At 41.4% G+C, this 13050-nt stretch overlaps 1 long non-coding RNA gene across 1 annotated transcript in view; it reads left to right on the forward strand.

Annotated features, from left to right (window-relative positions):
- The window catches only part of LOC145555292 (uncharacterized), a 31628-nt gene that overhangs the window by 1533 nt on the left and 17045 nt on the right, over positions 1–13050 (forward strand). Inside the window, exon 2 of the long non-coding RNA XR_014091404.1 lies at positions 430–483. This is a non-coding gene — a long non-coding RNA (uncharacterized LOC145555292). The remainder of the gene's footprint in view (positions 1–429; positions 484–13050) is intronic.

A 13050-nucleotide genomic window follows, 5' to 3' on the forward strand; every position in this document is an offset into this window, starting at 1 on the left:
TTTCAATCAGAGCTCAGAAAATTTAGCCGCATAACGGAAATGAAATAAGACCTCACAAGAAGAACAAATCAGTTCTTCTATCTGTAACTGACTTTCTATTGTACTGCTATCAGTGCGGGATGTTGCTATTTTCCCTCGTTTTACAATTATCCACAGCTTTAAATAGATGGGTGTTTTTTAGGGACAAACAGCTTTAGTCATCGTGAATGCCAAGCATCTTGTACTGGCTGCGGTTTACAGAAATAGACATAAATATGGGCAGGCATTCCCCCAAATCAGAGGAGCTCCAACTCCATCCCTTAAGATCCAGTTCTTAAGCTAGCATCTTGCAACTTGTAAATGCATTCCAGCACCAACACCTGAATAACTTGGTTGAATTACAGAATTTCTGAAATGCTGTCCCATTTTTCTTTCTTTTCTTTTTTTTAGTTCTTGGCAATCCACAAAATATTGGATTGGATTTTGAGTGTGACGTTAACTAAAGTAAGTCATTGCTTTATTGTTCCGGATTCTTCTCTGACTTCCTGGATGCTTTTGTATTCCTTATACAATATAAAAAAAAATATATGTTTTGTAATCTGAAACATTTAAATGAGACAAAAAAAGCAAAAATAGATGGAACCAATAAGGGAGGAAACACTTTGTTTCATGTGTTGTATCCTTACTTTTTGGATTTCCAATAACAATCGAAATGAACAAAAAATAAATGCGAAATTAAATATATCACTCCATTTTGAGAATTTGTATACAATTTAAGTTTGTTTTTTTTTTAACAAAATTGCTGAGATAACTTTTAAATGGTACTCTAATCTACTGAGATGCAACAATCAGCAGTTTCTAGCTTACTTTTGAGAACAAAGGGTGTTAGTGCGCCGCATCTCGTTCGCTCTGTGGTCTCAGCATGATTTGGTGGCTCAAAAGGGAAAAGCATTTGCTACCCACAGGCCAAGCTGATTGGACCAGCTAATCAAAAAAAACGCGACTGATGAATCACAAAATTTAGACGTCTGCTCGCCCTGATACAAGATTTTTTTTTCTCTCCCCCCGCCCCCCTCTTAGGCCCTTCACTAAGACACACTGTCACTTAATTTCAGCTCCGCAGCCTCTCAGAAATACAGTTCATTTCAAAAGCGATGTATGATTAGCTCTGCCCGCCACAGTCCTAATTGAAATGAGTTTGGGCCGAGCAGCAGGGGAGCCGGGACCAGTAGGGGGGTGGAGGGGGGGAGGAGGGGGTGCGCAGCTGCGTCGGCCCGGTTCTATTGGTCAGAAATCAGTCGCTCATCCCTTTTCACTCAGCAGCATAATGATTTTTCGCCGTTATTGGGATTGCTGATAAGGTCTTGTGAGGGGAGAGTTTGAGCAGAGCAAATTAGCAAAGACCACGCTGGCACACATCCGACTACAAAGAACCCAAAGTTCTCGCTAATTCACAAGCAAAGGAAAAAAGGAAAGAAAAAACTAAATGAGGATCAAGTGAATTTGCACCTCGATGCTGCTGAGCTGCAGCTCGCCATCTTCTATTTACCCATTCGATTCGACTCGTGTTCCACCGCGGCACCAGCACACAAAAGCAGCTCCGAACTACAGTTCAGCGGCGACAGATATTGTGAACAACTCGAAAGCACGGCCGCAAAAAGTGTGTGAAAAGCCCTGAAGTGCCTTCGCAGTGTCAGCACAAGACATCCATCCCTTTCAAAAAGGAAAAAAAAAAGATGTTTTCCTCCCTGTTTAGACTCAAAGAATCAGAGGCTCGCTCGGCTGCCGCGTCAGGTCGGTTTCTACAGCACAGCCTCTGCAGAAAACAGGAAGCGATTGAACATGGCTCATGTTGTCGGATTATCGCAACAAAGATAGAAAACACTACGCCCCAGGTGTACGCACTTGTTGCCGTAGCAATAACTGAGGGGAAAAAATAGATACAATGGCGACACCCTGTTTCGATTTGATTTGCAAATCATCGCTCGCGCCGTTTTGCTGCTGCCAGTGGCTAATTATTATTCACACTTGGGGGACGACAATGTGTCATCTTCCATTTGCTGGAGGATGAGGGCGATATGGCTCAAAATGCATGTTTTCCTCGCGAGCAGGAGCCGATGTTTCGCCGGAGGCCCAAACATTTCACTGGCGCCTCATTCCGATAGCTCAAGAAAACCTCCAGGCCTCATTTTTGCTATACGTGTAATTGATATGCTGCGAGGGACGCAGCACTGTAAGCTTTTTCAGTTGTATGCCGCTGCATTGTTCAATCTCAAAGGATTATCAGAGTTACATTTCATTAGGAGACATCGCAGTTGGGAGAGGATATTTCTGCTTCTTTTGAGGTTCATGCCTCATAAATCACACCAGGAAGGGTAAGGAGCGCAAAACAGAAGGATGATCCATTCTTTGTTATCTCTTTGGCTCCGCGGTCCAGTCCAAACTAGAAACTCCCAAGAACAAAGGAGATATCATCACACATCGGTCGGTAAACTGGGTAATTTATTATACCTGAAAGTAACTAACAATCCAAGCAGAACTGATAAGATAACCGAGTGAAAAGCTATTTGAAAATTCCTCCTAAGGGATGTTTTCCACTGTTGGAATGTGTGCTGGAAATCATGTGTCTGGAAAAGCTGGTGAGCTGGTTGCTCCGGGGCCGTCAACTGGTGCAATCCAGCTGACAACGTGACGTGCCGCCGATGCCTCAAGGGGGGACAGGTGGAAGCTCAAAGCTGGCTTCTTGTTTCTTGTAGGATCTTGATCCAAGAGGGACCAGAAGCGGCGTGACACCAGTGTTTGGACAAGATGACGGGGAAAAAATGTGTAGTGATGTGCATTGGCTCGGCTAGATACCTCTGTAACTAGCCAACAGGATTGAACTGAAGAAGGATTTATAGTTTATATTTATGGGGAAATTGTAGCTTGATCTTAATCTTATGTTTTGATAGTCTAACTATCACTGAATAGATTTGTTGGCCATACTGTCAAAAAAAAAAAAGAAAAGAAAAAAAGACATTTCAATTTCATATTTTGGCTTTTTATTTTAGTTTTCATAAACAAAAATTGATCAAGCAGAAAGACAACTTAAGAGACGACTACGCCTTCGACTCTTCTCAGAAACATCTTCGCACTGGATTACCGTTTAAGATGTTTGTATAAGACGCAGAAATAACTTTGTCACAACATGCAGTTAATCCCATGGCGTGAATCAACAAGTCCCTGCACTCTATAACCCCTCAGGTGTGCATCAACTATCTGTTTTACATACACAGCAGTAAGACAAAATCTGTAAGAAATTGTTTTAATAATTTAGACAAAGAGTTTTTTTTAGTAACGTTTTCCCTAAAGGTAAATATCGGCTGAATGTGTTGCGTTTCTCTCCGGTCCCTACAGACCTTGTAGGTTGAACTCACAGTCAACAACAACTTACATGCACATATCCATCTTCACCGGGTGCTGCTGTTAAATAAGTAAAACGAAAACAAACACTTACTTACATAATGGTAGTCACGTTGAAACTAACCAGACCTTGCGAAAGGTCCACAACTGCCTCAATCACTTGAAAAAGCAATGTTAGCCCTTGAACTTTTTCACCTTTGGGAATGGTACGATCACCAACTTAAAAGTGTTTTATGAAACAAAAGGAAAACATTTAATGGGTTTTTACAAATAGGCGTTTGAAAAGTGTGGCATATTCAGCCTCCCTTGGTCTTCTACATCAACATCCACAGCAAACTCTAATAAAACACAAAAAGCCATAAGACCAATTAGTTTCAGGTATCATACAAGTAGAGGAATGTGTACTTCATTTTCATTGCAAATCAGCAAAGACATAATATTTAGTGAGTTGATTTAGAAGAAGTGCAACATATTCTCAATCTGATTAGGTCACTGAGCATTACTGCCAGACATGGTGTTTTGGATGTGGGCCATAAAGTACATATTTCCTGTCATCTGAACAAAGCACCTTTATTTTATGTTTGCTTTGTCTGCTGCATGACTTGTGGCAAATTGAAGACTTTTTTTTAAAGATGGGTCTTACTTTCCAAGTTAAAACAATATTGTGTGGAACGTTCAAGTAATAGTTAACAGTTGTCATGTCAACCTGGTGATGGTGCTCTCTGACTGATACTGCTTGCCTGGCTGCTTTGTGTCTACCATTAAACAAATCCATTTAAATTTTATGGTGTTTCAATGACAAAATACAAATCAGTGCATTTGCTTTTACTGCTGATTGTAAACCAACGTAGCATCGCAGTCTGCTAGCTCAGGCTTATTCATTTGCCTTGTCATATATTTAGGCATCTTGACCTGCGTTTTGACCGAAATGCTCACCAAACTCGCTCCTGGTATCCCTCCTTCCTTTTTATTTTTATGTAACTCCTTAAGACTCCCCGAAGACTTGTGTGCGTGAGCAGTAAGGGGTTGGATGACGCATCAGAATTTTCTGCCTCCGTAAATAGATGTTGCTATGGAAGTCACGGCTCAAAAGGTAGCACAATACTTACTGTTTTTTATTATAATGATGCATAATCAAAGAACCCACCTACAGAATCACATGTTGTATGGCCTTATGGAAATAAATCTGAGGAAACCAGGCCTCCACTTAGTCGGTTGTCTCTTTCATTCTGTCTCCCACAGTCATCCAGTTTCACCCGCTTAACTGCTGCTGTCACTAATACCTCGACTGACCCGTTTTGGGAAACAATGTTCCGATATAGGTGTTTTTGGAATTTAGCGAAGCTCTAAATTTAGTTATCAGTAGGTTATTTTTCTACCTCTCTCACCTCCTTCGTTTTATCCTAATCAAAGGAAATTGTTCCTTTGCTCAATTTATAAGAAGTGTCAAAATCTCCATAAAGTGAGTCTAAAAATATTATTTTGCCTGCTGATCATTAAAGGAGCTTATACTTGGGCATCCTATTTTTTACTCCTATCCATATCTCAACCTTATCTTATCTTCTTTTATCTATTGTCAAAAGCAGGAGTCATTATTCTGCAACATACCCTCGGTCCAGTTCTCCAGACAGTGGAAGAGCGGCTCAGAGGCAGTGCCTTACCTTCCACATCCACACACACCTCTAATTGCCAGTGCCTGTCCTTTTCACTGAGTCATTAATACCATAATGCACTGTGACATCTGTCTTTGGGCCAGAAAGCAGAGCTCAGCTCGCTGTGGTCAGCTGTATGGACGGAAAACAAAAAAACAGGAGTCTGCAATATCAAGGGGTGAGCTGTAAAACACATCCATCAGGGCTTTTTACTTTAATCCTTTAGGTATCATCCCGAGACGGAGCAAATTATAGCCAGCCAAGTTGGATAAAATCAGAAAAACTCCCACTGAGATACACTACTCTGAACGTAGGCAGGGGAAAATGCAAAAGCTCGTGTCCATCTGCACGCGTTCCTCTCCCGCTTCATGATTTACCCTGAGTGTGGGTGGCTTTCTTCACACATGGGCTTAATCAGACACCACCTGCGAGCAAGGATGCAGCAGGAGAACTTTTTGCATAGCGTCTGTTCCAACTCGCATGGGCTTTTCCGCATTTTGTAACGTCGCAACGCGGTTCATTCTGGGTTTTATGTGACATAAATGTAAAGTGGAAAGGAGAGGGTTTTTTTTTTTTTTTTTTTCAAAAAAAAAAAAAGTGACATGCATTTGGGGCTGCACAGTGGCGCAGTTGGTAGAGCTGTTGCCTTGCAGAAAGAAGGTTCTGGGTTCGATTCCCGGCCCCGGTCGTTCTGCATGGAGTTTGCATGTTCTCCCTGTGCATGTGTGGGTTTTCTCCGGGTACTCCGGTTTCCTCCCACAGTCCAAAAACATGACTGTCAGGTTAATTGGCCTCTCCAAATTGTGAGTGTGTGTTTACCTGCACGAAGGAAGAGTGTGTGTGTGCATGGTTGTTTGTCCTGTGCGTCTCTGTGTTGCCCTGCGACAGACTGGCGACCTGTCCAGGGTGACCCCCACCTCTCGCCCGGAACGTTGGCTGGAGATGGGCACCAGCACCTCCTGACCCCACTGAGGGACAAGGGTGTAAAGAAAATGGATGGATGGATGGATGACATGCATTTGGATTTAAAACCCCTTCCACCCCAGTAGGTCTACCCCACAAAAAAAGTCCAGTGGAGCCAAGTGGTGCAAAACTAAGGAGGGAGAATGTGTTTGCTGGATGACTTGTTGTTGTTCCCTACACAAATCTGACCCCGTTGCAGGACAGCGGCAAGAAGACAGTTGCTATTAAAAGAAAGCCTTGGACGCGCACTTCCTCTGCAGTGACGGGGCAACTGGCCAGAGTCGAGTGGAAGATGGATGGAGACAGCTGACTGAATACCTGGCAAAAAAGGATGCAAAAGACAAAACAAAAAAAAGTGGAATTTAACGTGCAAGCATATGAGCTGTGCTTCCATTACAAAAATGTGCAGAACTTTTTTGATAGTCTAATGTCAAAACAAAACAAAACACAATTTCACAACTTCAACTGAATAAGAAAAGCAATTAGAGTCACATGTGAATAAGCTTTTTCACGTGATAAAATATGGTTGTAAACATTTACATGAGATCATATTTGGTGGTAACTTTCATCATCACCATCAGAGGAGACTTTGGCGTTTTATTGAGAAGTTGGAGTGACAACCTCCATATATCATGCATTGCGTTTTAGGGAAATGTAGTCCGTCTTTCAACACTTTCAAATGACAACTTTTGATTCACTGTGCGACAACGTCAGACCTCTGGTTGAACCATCTGAGTGCTTATTTGTTTTACTATAATAAAATGACTCTTAGACAGCGCCATGCTGGGACCCCAACAGGACATAATCAACATGGGTTATCTTGTAAAGGGACATTGGTGTACCGTGCTGAAAACCGAGACCTTTTATCCCCTCATCCATTCAATTAAACTAATTGACATTAACTTTCCATTTAAAAATAAAATGTAAAACATTGTTTTCATTTCAAAAACGAACACACCACTAAACACGAAGCGGCTCCCTTTTCTCCTCAGCTCAGACGACGCCTGTCTGTTTTGGAATAAGGTGACAGACATGCAGCAGTTGTTGCCCGTGTCTTGGATGCGTCTGAGCGGTGGCTCTCGAAGCAGTGAGTCTTGTGGCAGTCCACGCCTAGTAAATCTTTCCGAAACCAGACTTTGCTTCACAATCTTCTCAAGGGTTAGGGTTGTGTTTTTCAACCGGTTTTTCCTGCTGCTCAGCTTTAAAGGGTTTGGATGCAGGACTCTTTGGAAAAAATTGCTACCTTAGCAATCACCTTTTGTGACTTACTTGTGGAGGGTGTGAACGCCTTTTTCTACTGCCACTTCTCTAACAAAGACACTTAAGCCACTTTGCAGATACGACGTGGTTTATTGGTAACAGCTAGACTTAGCGGTATCTTGCGCGCAAGCGATTCGATTGGCAGCAGACTGCATTCGATGATGAATCTGCAACAAGACCGTAGAAGTTGGCAAGATGACGAGCTGCAAATCAGGAGAGTGCGTACAGCGTCAACTGGATGGAACAACTGGCAGTCCAATGGTACAAGCAGAGAACATCAGAGCTCTTCCCAAATTATTGCCCCGATTCATGCCGACTTTGTTTAGAACTCACTGCTAACAGAGATGCAGACAGGCATCTAAAAGTTGCAGGACTTTTGCCTTTGATGAAAGCAGTTTGAGAAAACTGAAGTGAAACTCGACAAGAGAGGAGGGGTTTTAGCCATGGAACATATCGGAAATGTTAAGAATGAATTGAGACAGAAAATCAGTTTTAACATGCTAGTAAAATAATGTCAAAAAAATAAACTTTTTTTTTTTTTTTGCAATACATTTCCACTCACCACATGAAAGCAATCGTATTTAGTACGGGGCAGCTCAAGGAAACTTTATTTTGTCATTTCACATTTCCATACATACCCCATTTGCCCCCTAAACAGCGCCAGCGCTGGTAATAAGGCAGTGCTGCAGCTGAACGCAGGCTTGGAAGAGATTGCCCTTCCAGAATCTGAATTCCTTCAGGGTCCTCTCAGTGCTGTCTGACATAAACACACACCACTTCAGGATTAATAGTGAGCACAAACACAAGTGTGACTTAAATATTTACCTGCACGAAGGAAGAGAAGAAAAACAAAATGCTGACCGAGGAGTTTTGTGTTTCTTAAAGGGACCCATTAGCTTTGATTGCCGCAGTAAACTGCACATCATAAGTAAGTATTTAGCTTAATGATCCAATTTACCCAGTGTCTGACGGCTAGAACACAGCAGACAGAGATACTAGATGACTACTGTGGCATTTTATGGCTATAGAACTTGCTTCATCGGCCATCTGCTGCTCTACCTTGATTCATCCGACTCTGGTCGCGTTCAACTTTTTTTTTCTTCCCCATCCCCCCAAACTCCATTGTTTGCTCTTTTATATGTACACATCTCATGAGACAACTCCCTGGGTAATAATGCCGGGAGTCAAGTCGTGGACGGGGGCTGGGGGGTATTTTTCTGCAGTGTTGGCACATTTCGCCAAAGTCTTGCAACACAAAGTCTCAATAGACCTTGACATCCCCCCCCTCCAGGCCTTTAATTTCAAACATATTAGGTTTTGGAGGAGAGGATAAAAGCAGTATAGTGCACTCTGGAGAAAATATACAAAGAAGTCTAAAAGGTGTTAAAAGGAAATCTTGACTTTTATGTAGCTTTGTTATGGAGCTAGACGGGACATGTTGTGCCGACCGAAGACAATACCGATACTCCATCCAACTATACTGTCACCCAGGACAATTTTTCTCTGGTTTTCAGATTAAAATAAAACAATCCACACTAATGAAACACTTAATTAAAAGGGCATTTTATATGATCTTTAAATGGTGTAAAATCCCATTTAAAAATAGAAAGAATATTCTTACAGACTGGAGAAAGAGTAAAAAGTAGACTCAATCTATCTTGTACAATTACTTGTTTTAAAGCGTGGGACTTACCCACGACCCTGGGGAATGTTGAAATAGGTTGTTATATTAAAAAGTACACTGGCACCCGCCATGTTGGAATAAAAAACAGAAGTGGAACAATTATTAAATTACTTCATTACACACACAAAAATAAATGACCAACATATTGAGAGAAAGACGCACAAGAAATTGCCTTTCAAGTTTCCTTTGGAGGGAAATGATTAAAAGAATTGTTTTGTACTTCAGAGAGAATGTAGGATAAGGAAAAGTACAAAGAGTGGAGGAGCTTCATTAGCAGAAAGTTGCATTTATTTTTCATGATAAGGATCCCGAGAATCACTAAACCTTAGAAAGTTAGAGTAAAAAAAAAAGAAGCTGAATTTAAACGGTAGTTATTTTTTCCGGTTGCTTATCCAGGATGCATTAGGCGTTAACATGAAATGACGGATAAGTGAAGAATCCCCGACTGCTCGCCCGACTATGAGTCTAATTGGTCTCCCATTTTAAAATCTATCAGGATAATGATGGTGAAAAGAAAGTGCAACATTAAATCCTTTACTCTAATATGCGAAATAAACCGCGGGAGGACATATTCGGCTGGAGCACAAAAGATATTCATTTCAATCATAATCATAGCTATAATAGCAGCAGGGGTGGGCTTTAACCGGGATGCAGAATGTGACTAAGATACATGCAACAACAAACCACTTACCAAGCCACATAATTATAAGAAAGTATGGCAGCAGGGGCAAGGACGTGATAGTTTTTTCTCTGTTTAGATATTTTTAAAAAAGTATCTAATAAAATGGAGGGTAGTAGTTTTTATTATTTTGAAATTAATATGAACCAATGGCTCCACGTTTGGTAACAATTTAGGGAAAAGACCTTGTGAGAGTCTCACTGTGTAATAACCCTGAGTAGAAATATATTTTTAAACACTGTAATTATTTTTAATCAGATTATTCCCTACTGCTCACTATAGCAGATGTAATAAAACACTTTAAAAAAAAAAATTGGTTCCCACCCTTTGACTGTTGTTTTTCCGAGGAAAAAATAAATAAATAAACTCAATATGTTCTAACGGCTGAGTTTATCGTCGATAGAAGAAAAGGAAATAAAAGTAGCTTCCTGCTGGTAGACAGCAGGCGGATAAGTTTACTTTTTAAAACCTTTTTGTACCGATCCCTCGTAACAACTGTTATAATTTCCGCTCAGTGAAAACCCAGGCTGGATTGCAATTTTGTTAAAAAAAAAAAAAATTAAGAAAAGCCTTTTTCTTCGCTGTTTCATCCCACAATTATTGCAACTTCCTTGGCAACTTTGGCTCTCAAGGTCTGGAAACTCTTACATTTTTAGCAAGTTGCATTTTTTTTTACTTCAACTGTTTCAATTTGTATGTTTGCAGTGGATGTGTATCAAAAAAATCTGTTGATCTTGAATTGGGCTGGAACATTTGACACAAAAGCGGGGCGGGGAGAAAGAAATATGAAAGCGAAGACAAAAGAGGAGACAAGAAGCAAAAAATATTTAACATCTGCAAAGACTGCTGCAATAAATATTTCCATTTCGGTTTGCTTACTGAGCAAGCCCCAGAGTTACCCCACATCTTTCAGACTCCTGCCGTAAATGGAAATGAAAACCCTCTCACAGTGTCTCTCTGATCTGAAAACTTCCAGTATGAGACATTAGCTTGTAAAATTGAGAAAAGAGCCCTATTTTCTCTTCATCTAATGCATCTTTTAGCGGTGCTTTGAAAACCCCCCTCTCCTCCCTCCCCGTCTCCCGCCCCCTGTGAGAGTTATTTGAATATCAATAAGCCAAGAGACTGTGTGTGATCAAAAAACCTCCTGAGTCAAAAGTTTTGGATGACCCAGACAGATGGCAGCTCTCAATCCCAGGACGGGGAAAATGAGACTCGAGGCAAAACTTGAGAGGGATGAAATTTGAGCGAGCTTTAGAGGGTTGAGTTTCTCTACGAGAAACGGCGGTAGGAGGGAACGGGGGGCAGAGGAGGGGGAACTGTGCTGTCTGCTGCTGCGGGGAGAATCGACAGATTAAAGACTTGTATTTATGGCAAACCTTCCTAGTTTTATGTGTTTATTTTACAGCTGCGTCTGAGCTTCACGAGGCCGCGAGGTCGTTATTCCACAGTAACGGGAATCCACTCGAGAATCCTAATTTGCTTACCCTTTGGCCGCTATGATGGAATTAATAACATTTCATTCTTGGCACTACTAACTGCACTCTAAAAAGTTGCTCTTTTTTTTTTTTTTTTCCTTTTGGACTCCTATAACTCACGCCTCGGTGCACAAACCCCGTAATTTTACATCCTCAAAACCTGAAACACAAACAATAGCGACTCTGCATCGCCGCCCCACATGCCTAAAAGTTGGCATAAAACAATGACGCGTTAATATATCTGCATGCAGTCCCCGCGAAGCGTGACCAGAAATACAGATGCGGACGGATTGAGATGGTGTAAAATCAGAGATGTCCGCTCTCGAAAACTGACGGCGCCATCACAAGCTGACAGCGGCGGCTCCGGTAAAGCGTCCTGGAGCTGACAGCTTGCTTAAATTTGCATAATTAACTTCAACAGCTGCAATTAGGCCGTCAGGAATCCTCCATCAAAGAAAAAACCCCATTTATTTCTGGACAAAACAGTGGAACGTTAAGGAACAAATTGACCGAAAGACTGCAAATTGTGCGCGGAGCGAAGTCCTAATTAACACCAAAAGCTGATTAAGACGCATTCTTGCATCTGTTGGTAAACATTTCCTCTTCGGTTGTGATATTGACGTGTCCCGTCCGTTCACTTCAGAAGGATATGCCTTTGTGACAATCAGCATAAAAAGTCCATTAGCAAACACTTTGAAGGTTGGGATTCGCATTTTCTTGTTCTGGCAATTATCAGTCTTTTAAAATCTTATGGTTTCTGGAAAATGAGAAAAGTATTTCACAGTTCTCGCTACGCGCAGGGTGAACACTTAAAGCATTTTTTGTTGAGAGTTAGTACCTACAATACAACTTGTTGCTGATTAAGTTTTTTGTGATAATTACAGGTCAAGAGGTCAATTTTTCTCACTGGGGGTATCCACCTGGTGCTTTTAACTCACTCTAGAATATTCTCTGTGAATTAATTTCAAATTAACAGTATAGTGCATATTACCTACATGTTGGGGTTAATGGAGTTTTGCCTAATTATGCACAATGTTGTCAATTTTGCTTACTAAATCCAAAAACTTAAAGTGACTTCATGTTTTTTTTTCTTTTTTTTATCTCAGTAAATTCAGATAATCAGAGATTAAGATCAAAAAGCACACATTTCTTCAATGCCTTTCTTTGAGCAGATCAACCTTTAACACAGGCAGCAGCCATCTGTAAATATATATTACCATTAAAAAGCCCTTATTTTTAATCTCTGCCCTGAAAACACTTGACTGAAACCACGATGTAGATGATCGACAGCTCAGTGAATCGCAACAGACTTGTCATTTTCACATCGGGCGAGAGATAGATGACTGTCTTAATTTGTCGACCTGTCATTCCTTTCCCATGCTTGGATTCTAAAGTTATAATTCTGTCACTTTGCATGATCTTAGAGCTCCTCCGTTCTGATTTTCTATCTTTTTAAGTTGCCTTTAGATATCTCTGTTATTTTATGTCTGTAATTTAAAGCCTGGGCTGCACAGTGGCACAGTTGGTAAAGCTGTTGCCTTGCAGCAAGAAGGTTCTGGGTTCAATTCCCGGTCTTTCTGCATGGAGTTTGCATGTTCTCCCTGTGCATGCGTGGGTTTTCTCCGGGTACTCCGGTTTCCTCCCACAGTCCAAAAACATGACCGTCAGGTTAATTGGCCTCTCCAAATTGCCCCTAGGTGTGAGTGTGTGTGTGCATGGTTGTGTGTCCTGTGTGTCTCTGTGTTGCCCTGTGACAGACTGGCGACCTGTCCAGGGTGACCCCGCCTCTCGCCCGCAGCGTTAGCTGGAGATAGGCACCAGTAACCCTCCTGACCCCACTGAGGGACAAGGGTGTAAGAAAATGGATGGATGGATAGATATAAAGCCTTTCCTGTGGTACACCGTCTTTTGGTTTTTTTACCTTTTGGTTTTTTTACCTTTCAATTTTGCATT

This window comes from Poecilia reticulata, chromosome 2, assembly GCF_904066995.2.
Source record: "Poecilia reticulata chromosome 2, P_reticulata-male-v2, whole genome shotgun sequence".
Lineage (NCBI taxonomy): Eukaryota > Metazoa > Chordata > Actinopteri > Cyprinodontiformes > Poeciliidae > Poecilia > Poecilia reticulata.